This window comes from Cibotium barometz, chromosome 53 (assembly GCF_041138505.1).
Source record: "Cibotium barometz isolate CiBa-2024 chromosome 53, ASM4113850v1, whole genome shotgun sequence".
In the NCBI taxonomy this organism is placed as follows: Eukaryota; Viridiplantae; Streptophyta; class Polypodiopsida; order Cyatheales; family Cibotiaceae; genus Cibotium; species Cibotium barometz.
Window position 1 is genome coordinate 37,128,367 of NC_141098.1, and position 10,081 is coordinate 37,138,447.

Genomic DNA, 10,081 nt, shown 5'->3' on the forward strand with positions numbered 1-10,081 from the left:
CAGGATTCTCTTGGGTTCTCCAGACTATAAAGAACCTCAGAATCAGTTGGATCTTAAGGAAATGAATTGTCCTCTAATGTTGCGAGATGAGGACATCTCGCATTTTTTAAGTGGGCTAGGATGTAAGATTCCTCCCTCTGGCTTTTGAGGTGTGCAGGTGTAAGAACCTCCCCTTCTGATCTTATAATTATTCTCCTCTCTGAAGTAAAAGAAAGATCTTGTTTTGACCTAGAGAGAGAAAATATTCTAGAGAGAGATTATTCAATTTTTAGATATTTTTTGATGAAAAAATATCTCTTCTTATTAAAATAAATTCTTCCGAAACAGAAGATCAAAAAAAATTTCAAAAGAGGCATTAGAAATCAATTATAATCTATTCAAAAGGCCTTATCCTAAGGGTCCAGATTTTTGAAAAATTTTCGATTAAGGTTCTGAGGGGCCAGTTAGATTAATCCAAATGTAGGGAGGAGATAAATTGAAGAAATAAAGAAAATTTTCCAAAACTGAGTAAATACTCACATAAAATAAAGAGTTGACTAAGGACAAGGATATTAGTTAGAAAAGAAGGAGGCGCCTATTTCACATGTGTTTTCTTTATCCTAGATAAGTAATCAAATTGTTAGAATAACCTTTTCATATTGTTTCTCTTTTAAAAGTGAAATTTGATTAGTTTAGAATGCTTTAAACCATTTGGGGATAATTTTTAAGTAACTTAAGAATAGTAAAAATTAAAAAATGGTCAGCCATACAAAGGAGGTAATGGCAAAATTTTCTTAAATTTATGAAATAAGTTTTATCTTTTATTATTCAAAAAGAGTAATCCCCATTGTTTGTGTATTCTAAAAGTGTTTTTTTCATTCTATGCATAGAAAAATGTATAGTAGAAATATTTTTATTATAAAAGTGTTATTTCTATTAAAATTAAATTCTATGCATAGAAAGATGCATATTGAATTTTTTTATTATAAAAGCCTTACTTTCATCAATTTTGATTTTATGCATAGAAAGATGCATAAAGAATTTATTTTTATTTCAAAAGAGTTATTCTCATTAATTTTGATTTTATGCATGGACAAAGGCACAAAGAATTTATTTTTATTTCAAAAGAGTTATTCTCATCAATTTAAAATACCCATTAATTCAATATGCTAGGAATTTCTCTTTTCCCATCTAAATGATGGAACTCCAAATGTCATAGGAATTCCTCTTTTACCATTTAAATATTTCTCATAGATAAAATAAATTTATCTGAAATTCATCTTTAAATTTAAATAAAATATCCATTAATTCAATATGCTAGGAATTTCTCTTTTCCCATCTAAATGATGGAATTCCAAATGTCATAGGAATTCCTCTTTTACCATTTAAATATTTCTCATAGATAAAATAAATTTATCTAAATTTTATTTTTAAATTTAATTAAAATACTCATTAATTCCAATATGCTAGGAATTTTTCTTTTTCCATCTCAATGATGAAATTCCAAATGTCATAGGAATTTCTCTTTTAACATTTAAATATTTCTCATAGATAAAATAAATTTATCTAAATTTAATCTTTGAATTTAATTAGAATACTCATTAATTCCAATATGCTAGGAATTTCTCTTTTCCCATCTCAATGATGGAATTCCAAATTTCCTCTTTTAACATTTAAATATATTACTAAAAATTCCTCTTTTTTCTAACAACTATTTGTGCATAAACATTAAAATTAATTTATCCATGGTTATGATGAGAATTAATCAATTAACCTAGGATGATTAATCCTAGAATATGATTGGAAGTCCACTTTTCATATTATGAATGAAAATGATTTATGTGTTAAATTTTCAGGAATTTTACCATAGCTCCGCTACTATTACTGATAATTCTCAATAATTTTGAAAGCATAAAGTTTAGTTATATCATATGATAGAATAACCATTAATTGGATCACTATGCAATTATGGAATTGATTCCTAATTTTTCCATAAATGAAATAGCATAACATCATTCAAAAGCCACTTCGTTGGCCTCTAATTTGTCAAGCATAGAAATTACTTTTAGATTAGAGAATTGCTTCATGAGAAGCATCATTTGAATATAGAATAGGTCATAGGAATGACCATTTTTGGGGGAGAGAGAGAGACATGCTTAAAAAAACATTTAATTTAAGCATGAATGGAAATTTATGTGTTTTATCACTACTATTCATTAAAGAACTTCAATTGTATTAAAAAGCCATTCAGTTGAATTCTTCTCAAGCTTGAGAGGGGTTGAGAAGAGAGAAACATTTGGAGATTAAAAAGAAAGACCATAAACCACTCTTTACCTCCTAGATTGCTTGATTCTTTAATCAAAGTAGAGGCCCCCAACCAATCAATTGGTTTGGTATGTTGATGAAGACTCCAAGGAAGATCGAAGAGAGAGAGAAGCTCCAATCTCTTCAATTTATAGAGAATTTTTAGAGGATAATAGAAAATATCATTATTTCAGTATAATACTGGCATCATGGTATAGTTCTCATATTTTTTTACAAAGGGCTAAGGATCTATTTATAGGTGAGGGAGGCCTCTAACCAAGTCCAACTAGTTTCTAGAATTTTCCAGGTTCAGTTTGGCTGAATTTGGACAAGATTTGGACCTAGTTAAAAAATAGCTTGCTATAATTTATTGTTATGAGGCACAAAAGAGGTTCAAATGGATGCAATTGACATATACACATCTTAGCCATGATTGACGATGATTTGGGGAGCATTACATGAAGTTTTGGAGTTCTCAAAGGCTCAAATCATGCTCTTTTGGTGGATAGCTTTGGCGAAGAAGGGTGAAGTGGTTCATGTTGATGCTTGTGCAAACCATCCATACCATGGTTTTCCTTTGTGCATATGGTTCAAGGACAAAACATATTTTGGTGGGGATGGTTTGTAATGAAGTATATTAGGACATTCACATGTGTATTTTGAGGACCTTGGGCTATATGAGACATAGGGCTCATGGGCTTGTAACCTTTTGATCATTCAAAACCATTACCTTTCTTGGAGCTCTTATGCCCAAGCGAGTCAAAATAGTAAAAAATATTGTAATGAAGTATATTAGGACATTCACATGTGTATTTTGAGGACCTTGGGCTATATGAGACATAGGGCTCATGGGCTTGTAACCTTTTGATCATTCAAAACTATTACCTTTCTTGGAGCTCTTATGCCCAAGCGAGTCAAAATAGTAAAAAATAGTGTGTTGTAATTATGAGGCATAATAAAGGTTCAAATGGATGCAATTGACATATACACTTCTTAGCCATGATAGACAATGAGTTGGGAGAATTACATGAAGTTTTGGAGTACCAAAGGCTCAAATCATGCTCTTTTGGACGCTTTAGCAAAGAAGTGTGAAGTGGTTCATGTTGATGCTTATGCAAACCATCCATACTACGGTTTTACTTTGTGCATGTTTTGAGAACGAAACATATTTGGGTGGGGATGTTTTGTAATGAAGTATATTAGGACATTTACATGTGTATTTTGAGGGCCTTGGGCTATATGAGACATAGGGCTCATGGGCTTTATAACCTTTTGATCATTTTGACTATTACCTTTCTTGGACCTCTTATGCCCAAGCTTCTATGGTGTTCTTCTCCCTTAGAGATGAAGTTTGTGACCACACCCATGTTATCTACTCCATGACTTGAGTGGTTCATTTACTTTCTTCCAAATGTAATCTCCAAAGAATCGTGCATGGGATTGATTAGAGGTAGTCAAGAGGAGTAGATGATGTCTTCTATAGATTACTAAACATGCAACATACAAGGATTCAATTATACCAAAAGACATTATGGATCATTCGGAGGAGGAATGCAATAGGATACGCAATAAGTTGAAAAATATAACAGAACCTAGGGATCATACTTTTGAATTAAAGGTGGAAGAGTTAGAAGGAGAAGGTATTATAAGGAATTGGTGCCATGAGTGTAATGAAATATATGGACTGGGGTCTCTTTGAGGGAGATCTTGTTGTCTACAATTATCCCTCAAACTTCTTTTGCACCCATATTCAATCCAAGAGCCATGAAAGAAGACACTATTCCAAACATGGATTGGTGAAGGATTAGCAAGGTTCCACCAAGCAGCCAAAGTAGATAATGCGTCAGTTATGTGGAAGTAATGGAGAATTTCAATCAAACAAATGATAGTGAGTATCTCTTATATGCTCCCTTAATTTCTTGGTTATAATTTACAAGTGTTGTGTCTTATGGTTCATTATAATGTGTTGTGTCTTATGGTTCATTATAATGTGTTTAATGAATGTAGGTGCTGTTGTGTCTTATGGTTCATTATAATGTGTTTAATGAATGTAGGTGTATCATTTATGGTGGTAGTTGGACACTACCACCTTAAATGTGTTTAATGAATGTAGGTGCATCATTCAAGGTGGTAGTTGGGACACTACATGAGTACAAAGATAAATCTTTGGTAAAACATAAATGTATACATGATGGAGTTTGGCTTTCACTATGTCCCTCAAGTAGCCACTTAGTAACAATAATGAACCAACACCACCCAAACGCACTTTTTTTGCATAGGGGACCCCTTTGGCACTATGCAAAAAAATAGTGCGGGTGGCAACACACTCTCAAGACTATATGACGTCCGATGGTGGTGAAACTTTGTGAGCATAGGGGTAGGAGCCCCATGGACCCGGTCATAAAGTTTAAGCACCATATCGGACACCGTATGATAATGATACCACACCCAAACCTGTTATTTTTTGCATAGGGCGCCCCTTGGCCAGTATGCAAAAAATAGCGGGTGGCAACACACCATCCCGCCCATACGGTATTCGATAGTGGTGAAACATTGCGAGTGGAGGGCTACGAGTCCCATGGGATCTCTCGCATAGGTTCACCACCATAAAACACCGTATGATTATGATTCCCCGCCCAATCCCGTTATTTTTTCCATATGGGACCCCTTTGGGCACTATGCAAAAAATATAGTGGGTGGCAACACACTGTACCGCCCATACGGTGTCCGATGGTATTGAAACTTTGTGAGTGAAGAGGGAGGAGCCCCATGGACCCTCTTGCAAAGTTTCACCACCATTAGATGTCATATGATAATGATGTGCCACCCAAATCCACTATTTTTTGCATTGGGGCACTATGCAAAAAATATAGTAGGTGGCAACACACAGTCCCACCCATACGGCATCCGCGATGGTGGTGAAACTTGGCGAGTCAAGTGCTAGGAGCCCCATGGACTTGTTCGCAAAGTTTCACCACCATCATACGCAGTATGATAATGATGTTGCCCCACCCAAACCCGCTATTTTTTGCATAGGGGCTCCTTCGGCAATATGCAAAAAATAGCAGGTGGCAACACACTGCCACGCTCATACAGCATCCGATGGTGGTGAAACTTTATGAGTGGAGGGTAGGAGCCCCATGGAGCCTGCTTGCAAAGTTTCACCACCATCGGACACCGTATGAAAATGATTTTCCATCCAAATCCGCTATTTTTTGCATAGGGGACCCCTTTGGGCTCCATGCAAAAAATATACCGGGTGGCAAGAAACCATGCCACCCATATGGCCTCCAATCATGGTGAAACCTATTTTATGAAGGGGTAGGAGATCCATGTACCCACTCACAAAGTTTCATAACCATCAGATGCCATATGATAATGATGCCCCACTAAAACCCACTATTTTTTGCATAGGGGCCCCCTTGGGTACTATGCGAAAATAATAGTTGGCAACACACCATCACGCCCACCATCGGCTGTCGTATGATGATGATGCCCCAGCCAAACCTGCTATTTTTTGCATAGGGGACCCCTTGGACACTGCGAAAAAATAGCGAGTGACAACACTCTGTCCCGCCCATCCGGCATCTAATGGGGGTGAAACATTGCGAGCGGATGGGTAGGAGCCCCATGGATCTGCTCACAAAGTTTCACCACCATCGGACACCTTATGATAATGATGCCCCACCAAAACCCGCTATTTTTTACATAGAGGACCCCTTTGGCTCTATGCGAAAAATATAGCGGGTGGCAAGACACCGTCCCGACCATACGGAGTCCGATGGTGTTAAAACTTTTCGAGTGGAGGGGTAGGAGCCTTATGGACCAGCTGGAAAAGTGTCACCACCATCAAACGCCATATGATAATGGTGACCCACCCAAACCCACTATTTTTTGCACAATGAACCCCTTGGGCACTATGCGAAAAATACCGGGTGGCAACACACCGTCATGCCCATACGGCATCTGATGGTGGTTAAACTTTGCGAGTCCTAGGGTAGGAGCACCATGGACCCCGTCACAAGTTTTCACCACCATCGCACACCGTATGATAATGATCTGCCCCACCCAAACCCGTTATTTTTTGCATAGGGGACCCCTTCGGCACTATGCGAAAAAATAGCGGGTGGCAACACACCATCACAACTATACGGTGTCTGATATGGTAGTAAAATTTTGCGAGCAGAGGGGTAGGATCCTCATGGACCCTCTCGCAAAGTTTAACCACCATTGGATACTATATGCTAATGATGGTCCACCCAAACCCACTATTTTTTGCATAGGCCACCCTTGGGCACTATGCGAAAAATAACGGTTGGCAACACACCGTCCGGCCCATACCGCGTCTAATGGTGGTTAAACTTTGTTGTTGCAAGGCAAAGAGGTAGCAGACCCATGGACCGCTCACAAATTTTACCACCATGGATGCCGTATGATAATAATGCCCCACCCAAATCCGCTAATTTTTACATGGGGGACCCCTTGGGCACTACAAAAAAATAGCGGGTGGCAACACACCGTCCCACCTAACGTCCGATGGTGGTGAAACTTAGTAGAGGGTTAAGAACCTCATGGACTCGCTTGCATAGTTTCACCACCATCCGACACCAGATGATAATGATGCCCCATCCAAACCTGCTATTTTTCTGCATAGGGGACCCCTTTGGCACTATGCGACAAATAACGGGTGGCAACACACCATCCCACCCATCCAATATGGTGTTGAAACTTTGTGATGAGAAGAGGGGTAGGAGTCCCATGGACCTGCTTGCAACATTTTGCCACCATGGAAACCGTATGATAATGATGTCCCACCCAAACCGGCTATTTTTTGCATAGGGGACAAAGAGCAGGTGGCAACACACCGTCCTGCCCATACGGTGTTCAATAGTTTGAGAAACTTTGTTAGTGAATGGCTAGGAGTCCCATGGACCTGCTCACACAGTTTCACCACCATCGGACACCGTATGATTATGATGCCCCACCCAAACCCACTATTTTTTGCGTAGGGGACCCCTTGGGCACTATGCGAAAAAATAGCAGGGTGGCAACACACAGTCGTAAAACTACACGGCATGTGATGGTGGTGAAACTTTGTGGACGGAGGGGTAGGAGCCCCATGGAATCACTCGCAAAGTTTCACCACCATCGAACATCTTATGAAAATGTTACCCCACCCAAACCCACTATTTTTTACATAGGGGACCCCTTTGGCTCTATATGAAAAATATAGCGGACACTGTGATGCCCATACGGAGTCCAATGGTGGTGAAACTTTGTGAGTAGATGGATAGGAGCCCCATGGACCTAATCACAAAGTTCCACAGGCACATGGACACTGTATGATAATGATGCCCCACCCAAACCCACTATTTTTTGCATACGGGGGTGGTTGCAAGATGAGGGTACTCACTTTCGTTCACTCTCTCCAAAATTGGGACATCCATGCATCTCGGGCGGAGTACCTCGATCGTGATAGTGCCGCGAATCAAAAGACGACACGTGCCTCCCGAGCCTAAATCGACATATCTCGATCGAGATGCCAACTAATGCCACGCTAGCAGGTCCGGGTTTCCAGGCGTCATCCATGTCACCAATACATGTCACCGCCACCACAATATCTCGATCGAGATATCTATGCCACTCGGATCCACATCAGGGCCACGCTGTATCCCCGTAGGCATATTTGACTAGCACATCTCCATCGTCCACGTATCTCGAACGAGAAATAGACATCCAATCGCGACCATTCATTGTTCGAGGTAATCGAATACAATCTCCACCGTCCCCATATCTCGATCGAGATATTGAGTTCAAATCTCAGCCGTCCAAATATCTCGATCGAGATACATAGATTCAATCTGCACCGTTCGAGTATCTCGATCGAGATACGTAGATGCAATATCCACCGTCCAATTATCTCGATCGAGATACGGAAAAGCAATCTAAACCGTCCATTCACGTACGCTGGAAGATGCGATCTCGGCCGTTTAAATATCTCGATCGAGGTATATAATGAATCTTGACCGTCGAGATACCTTGTCATGGTAATGCCTTTAAATCGTGGCCGTCCATTTACCTCGAACGAGATAGTAATATCAAATCTCAGCCGTCGATCCTTCCCCAACCCTAGAATTAGGTGTGTATCTTGGCCGTATGTTGCACTAACCCTAATATCCAGAGCGTTAATCTTGCAAACCCTAAATTGCATGATGTTTCCGAACCTTGATCGAGGTTATAAAACCGGAAAACTTTTTTTTTTGCCTCATTTTCACAAGTCGTTTTCACTCTCTTGCGCTCTTGATTTGGATTAGTATTAGTGAGCCCATTAGCTTTGTTGTTAGCTTCATTAGTGCTACTTAGCACTAAGCATTAGACCTTTCACATTAGACCCTTCACATTGGACCCTTCACATTTGGCCTAGGTTTTAGCATGGAGGGCCACGAGGAGGGCCACGAGGAGGGCCGCTCATCTATTGCGGACCTCATCGCGGAGATAGACCGTGAGTTAGCGGCTATCCGTAGGAGTGCTAGAGACACTCCTTCTACATTACATATCGTGGCAGACTTGGAGGCGATGCTTGCGTCCCTTCGTAGCCTTCACGATATTGTTTATGTAGATGAGTGGATAGCCCACCATCGCGCTGCTCTTGTGTCACATGGCCTGACATATCGTCAGGTCTGTGATCTTGCTCCTATTAGGGATGGGGCTTTCCTAGATCTTTTCCTCGATAGTCGTGGGATGAGGCCCGGGGCAGGCAAGCCCCTCACTATTTCGCGGTGTTCGCATCCTCGTATGGCGGCACATATCTATAGTCGATATGTTGCCGCATATGGGAGGATGCCGAACAACCGCCAGATTCCCATATACTTCGCAAAGCAGTTATATGCGGAGTTTGTCTTAGGGGAGGAGGTCGATTACACCAGCCATCGTCCGGGTGGTGGTGCTGGCCGAGGCCGTCTCCAGGACCAGGGTAGGCGGCCTCCACCAGCCCTTCGTGTAGCACCTACCACAGATCCTTCATTTGTGCCATTGTCGACAGTAGAGGCTCTTGGCACGCAGGTCGGCATTGACGTACGGAGTACCACGGAGAGCATCCAGCACGTGGTGCGCCTATTCTCATGATCTATACCGACGACAGATGTGGAGGTATTTACATATATATTACGTCTTAAGTTTTTTTGGTCATTTATCTTCATGTTTATATGTACTTTTCTATATTTTTACATGAGCAGCATGGTTGATTGTGTCACGCAGGTTCCCACACCTGCCACTCAGAGGCTCACTCAGGAGTTGGTAGAGGCGAGAGCGGAGATAGACCGCCTCCGAGCTGCATTACAGATGGCAGAGGCAGCTACTGCAGAGGCACAGCATCTGAGAGAGTCCGACATCCAGCAGGTAGGTTTCTCTTGCACGTTTAAGTTACAAATTTCTTTAAGTAATACCTAATGAGAGACTAATCAAATATTTTAATGCTTTACTTTTTTGCGTAGGCTCGGACCGAGGTAGAGAGCTCCAGAGCTGAGGCACAGCATCATCAGATTATGGAGCAGATTGCCCAGCACAGGGCAGAGCAGCTGATGCTGCATATTCGAGAGTATCGTAGATCATCGGACGTGACAGTGCCTTACCTACCGTTATATCCACGGCCTGTCATCACAGAGGTTTTTTGACGACCTCTCCCGCAGGATGCACCACCCTTCCTACGTGATGCGTGCTGCTGTTTATGTATCGAGGACATTGATAGTACAGGAGGATATGCCCTAGGATGTGGACATATTTTCCACTTGTCTTGCAT